Raw genomic sequence first — 5,254 nt, forward strand, 5'->3', positions numbered from 1 at the left:
CTTTCTTCCCAATCCCCAAAAGCAGTATGGTCTAATTCGGAATTCTCAGTATGGTAACCCAAATATTTTCTCCTTCAGCTTGGATCGTGGATCATTAAATTGCAGAAGACACCATGTTCCAGGGCATAATGAACCTTAAAAGTTTTCCGATGCATGTTCACCAGACTCCCAAAACCTATCAAAGCAGTAACTGTCCTATCCTCATAAAACTCACCCTAAATTCATCAACTCAGTCTGTAAAGTGCCAGTCTAAGGGGTTTTCAACAACTAAGTACTTCTTTCACACTTTAATTAGAAATGGGGCTCCTTGAGTTCAGAGATGTAATTGTAGTAAAGTGTCCAGGGAGGAGTCCACCTGTGGTATTTTCCTCCCACTGCCTTAGTGATGAGAGAATGAGCTGTTTGGAAGGCAGGCCACAAAGTTTTGTGACTGTTGCTGATTGTTTAAAGTCCATAAAGGATAGACTAAGTGAGAAACTAACTTCACATACCCTAGACATACCAAAACAGTGGATGCCAAACTTACAATATTTTTTCAAGCACTATACTTGAAAAAACTATGATAAGCCTTCAATTTGTCCATGTTGGAAATGAATATTTTTTCCTGATGGCAGAAGGTGCCACTGATGCCCACAGTTTCATCACTGGCAGACACACTCAGGGAAGCATCTAGAATCAGGCCTGGGTTTGTTTTCACTTTGGAATTTACCACTGTATTTATCACTCTTCCTCACTATCAGCCCCCTCCCTCCACCTCCTTGAGATTTGGCAATCTTGACTACCAAAATCCAAAATGCCAGGCATTTTGTCTCTCTGTAACAGGACCTGCAGGGCATTTTGGCCCCTCTAACCCCAGGCCTTGTGTGAAAGGGGAAAGAACAAAAGTAATTCTCTGCCACCAAAACCCTGTGACACCTTTGAAATGGCCTCATCACCTCTCTCTCAATAGGGAGCAGCCCTGAGGCTGGAGAGGGGAAGTTGCAACACCTGTGCCAAAGCCAGGCCTGTGGCAGGTCGGCCTGCCCCCCAGCAGACGGCTGCATGGGGGGGCCAACTTGGCCCACGTGCTGCTTAGTCAGGCTCCAATGCCGAGCTGAGCTGCAGATGTGCCCAGACCTGCCACCACCAGGTGTCTGTGTCTGGGCCAGGAGGTGACGGCACAAATGTGACTCTTGCCCCCTGGTGTTTCCTGACACTGTCCTCAGGAGAGGCCACCACAGAAGGCCTCCGACAGGGTCACAGCTCTCTGCCTATCATGCTTTATCAAAAGTCTTTGCCTGCCCTGCCCCTTGACCTTCATCCAGTCCTCCTGCCAACAGCCCCAGGGCTGGCTCCTCCTGCAGGCCACTGTTGGGCTCAGATGTGAGGCAGCTATCTCCTCAGGCAGGTTACCAGCCTGCCTGCCCACCCTGCTGTAATATGATGTTCCCATTGTTAGTACCCCAAACCTCCATAGCTAAAAGGTGTTATTTTTTAATACAATGATTCCCATGATGAAAAATATTTTTTAATTAAGTTTTTTCTCCAGCTCATTTACCTCCACTAGGGAAAACTTCTTAGTCTCCTAAGAAGAGGCTATTCTGGGCTGTTCTGGGCTGACCGGTTAGCTCACTTGGTTAGAGCATGGTGCTGATAACACCAAGGTCATGGGTTCGGGTTCCCCATACCAGCCAGCCGGAAAAAAAAATTATTAACAACTGGAGGGGGTCTTCTAGGGTAAATATTGGAAAGATTTACCAAACCACTTGTGGACTCTGAATCCAACACAAAAAGGTTGTGTCTGACCTCAGTGTGGCTTATGAGAGTTCCGTTTAAAACTCAGGTGGGGGCCAACCCCGTGGCTCACTTGGGAGAGTGCGGTGCTGGGAGTGCCGAGGCCGCGGGTTCAGATCCTATGTAGGGATGGCCGGTGCGCTCACTGGCTGAGCGCAGTGTGGGCGACACCAAGCCAAGGGTTGCAATCCCCTTACTGGTCACATAAAAGAAAAAAAAAAACTCAGGTGGGCTGTGAGCTGTTCTCTATCAGGAATCATATTCACTCAACAAATATTTATTGCACACCTACTATGTACTACAAGCCCAGGCCTCAAAAAGACATCATTATATAGCAGAGGATGCACGTTGGCCAGATTCAGCTCGCAAACATTTTGTTTGACTCACACCATATTTATCAAAAATTGGAATTAGTTGCTAACTTTTAAATATCGGAACATTTCCAGCTTCTCTTGAAAACTCGGGAAATCTGGCAAAACTGAGCCCACATTCCCGGCTGAGACAAGCAGACAGGCAATGGCTGCCCATTTCAGACAGGCAATGGCTCTCAGTTCACACAGCAGCTACCTGCCCCGCCTCACTCTGACTAACCTGCCCAGCCCTTCAGCATTCGTCATTGACTCTAAGGATGGGGAGCTGCAGCACAGCCACCTTGGAAAAGACCTCATTTAGAAGAGACAGAGCAACCTAACCAAGCCCGTTGTCTCAGAAGAGCTGATTCTTGCCTCCTTAAGATCAGGTCACAGTGATTTTCTTATTTTGTTTCTTCTCAATTTTTCCCCTTTTTAATAAAGATTTTTCTTAATCCCTGGTAATTTAAATTTAGGAACTTGACACAAAAGGAAAATGGCAAAGCTGAAGCATAGAAGCAAAAAGTGAGGACAGTGAGAGGAGAGTGGGCTCTCAGGGATGTCCTCATTAGCCAGATGAAGAAGCTGAGGCCTAGAGAAGGGGAAGGCCATACTAGATCCCACTGCTGACCAGTAGGATAACAGGAACATGGTCTGGGTGGTCTTTACCCTGCCAGTACCACATTCCTTTCTATACGCATGGGTGGTTTCTCTGTCCCAGTTTCTGCTTACATGTTCCCAAGGAATGTCGGAGAAGCCCATCAGATCTAGGAAATGAATGTGAGGACTGATTTCAGAAGTCATGCAGTACTATCAGGTACACAATTCTAAATGAACCTGCAGAAGATTAATTAGTAATTTTTATTTAGACTTACTGATTCCCCATGCGGGTCAAAATTGTCATGTTTGAGAAAATGTGTCTGTCAACCTCAATGGTACGTGTTGGGAGAGGCAGCCTGTTTTCATGTTTTTAAACTAGGTATCACCAAAATCCTCAGGTTTGTAACCAAGAACAGAGTTAAACAAGTTGATCCTGATATTTGTTGCTAGTGGAAAGTTTTACTAAAACAAATATAATTCAGTTGCAATGAACACAAAGATAATGACCAAAACCTTCAATTGGACAGATTAAAGGCATTTAAGTGGGCCACTGCCTGGGACTTAGCTTGGCATATTTGTAATAAGCATATATGGACAATTCAATAATACTACAACCAAGGATTCCTGTGGTAACAAATTTAAATTAATCCAAAAATCAGTTTTAGGTGCAGCAGAAAAGAAAGGAGGAGAACAGTGTTTGCAGAACAAAGACTATTATATGTAGCCCTATCAATCTGGCCTGAGAGAGGGTTTCATACCTGCTTTTACAGATGAGGAAAGTGAGGCCAAGAAAGCTGACTTCCTCAGCCAGTTTCCAATTGCTGGGAACAGGCAGCTATGCCCAGGTTTAAAGTTATTCTAACTCCAAAACCTGAGCTTTGTCTGTTACAGCAATTCATAGCACATAAGCCACTAAGTTGAACAAGGACCAAAGGAGGTAAGACAAGGACATATCACAGCTAAGCTACAGAATTCAATAAACACCATAAGAGAGGCAGAAACCAGTGCTTAGGGGTCAGAAGAAGGCAAAAGCACCTGAAGTGGAGGCTTGGTCGATCAGGGAAGACTTCTGAGAAGTGGTGACATTTGAGAAAATCCTTGAAGGATGCATTATGTTACAATAGGCAGAAAAACACAGAAGAGCAAGAAGAAAGGCCTAAATGCTGGTGGAGGAGAGGAATGGGGAGGTAAGCAGTTTAGACTCGGAATAAAGCAAAGCTTCGTAATGAAGTTAGCCATATGAAAAAATGAATCTTCCCCACAGTGCAAGGTCTATAAGCCTGCAAAGAGGACAGTCACCTGACCAGAATGCCAGGTATGTGTGTCCAGCCTGTGGAGAGGCAGCAGGGCCGGGAGGACCCCATGAAGCCAGGACAGCCACTTTCTTCCTCATGAGCCCTGTTTCATCCTTTCCCTCTTCTTCCCCTCGGATGCCTGCTGCCTGCTTGCACCTTCCAGAGCCAGAACCAGGCACCCTCTGTCTGACTGACTGCAACTCACTTCATTTTCCCTTTCATCTCAGATTGTGGAAGGAAAGGCTTTGTTTCCTTTTCAAGGATCTCCACCAGCAGCAAGACAGGTGGAATTGGGAGAGGAGGAAGCAGTCTTCCCCTTCCCAAATCTAGCCTTTATTGAATCCTTTTAAAAAGGGAGGGGAGAGAAGGCCTGATTCGCCTCAGGTTCTGTATCTGCCCTGCCCTGCTCTGGTGCAAATGAAAACCTGGGCCCTGCTTCAGCAGCTGTGGCCGATCTCTGTCAGCTCCTAGGGCTCAAGGATCCTCTGTCCTCAGGCCCCGGAAGCCAGTTTTCCCGTTCTCTGGGCAGCCACCTCCCCCTCTGCTCACGGCGGGGCAAGCTCCTGTTTGGTTTTCCAGTACACTGATTTTCATTTTACTCTTAGCATCCAATAAGAGAAGTGAAAATTTAATCCCATTTTACAACTGAAACAATTGAGGCTCAGAGAGCAAAGTCACTTGTTCTGGAAAAGTGGTAAAGCTGGAACTTTTAACTCATTAGACCAAAGAAGGAATGGGGGTGTTTGTTAAGTGCTTAATAAAGCCTCCTAGCGACCCCCTTTTTCCACATCCTGGGACACGTTCCACTCCCCCCCAAAAAAATAAAGTTTCTGGAGGCGAGGGTGGCGCAGCCCTCATCCTCGGCTGGCCATGGTGGGACCCCGAGGACGCCCCAGGGTGCCCCAGGGTAGGTAGGGAGGCAGAACCATGCCCTGAGACGAGAGCCAGAGAACTTCAGAGCGTTTCGCCCTTCCCCGGGAGAGGCAAACACGGACACGTCTGTGTCTTTTACCAACAAGTGCCTTCAAGCTCGGCGGGGGCAGACACCTCCGCGCCGGCCGCGGCGAGGCCTCTGCTGTCTGCGGGGGCCATGGCCTCGCATCAGCTGCATTGATTTAGAGCGTTATTGGGCCGCCGGTGCAGGAGGTGTCTCTCCGGGCCGGCGGTGCGGCAGCCCCCGCAGCCTCGGACGACTGCAGCCGGGGAGGAGGGGGAAGGGAGCGAGGCGGGGGAGGG

This window comes from Galeopterus variegatus, unplaced genomic scaffold (assembly GCF_000696425.1).
Source record: "Galeopterus variegatus unplaced genomic scaffold, G_variegatus-3.0.2 Scaffold333, whole genome shotgun sequence".
NCBI lineage: Eukaryota > Metazoa > Chordata > Mammalia > Dermoptera > Cynocephalidae > Galeopterus > Galeopterus variegatus.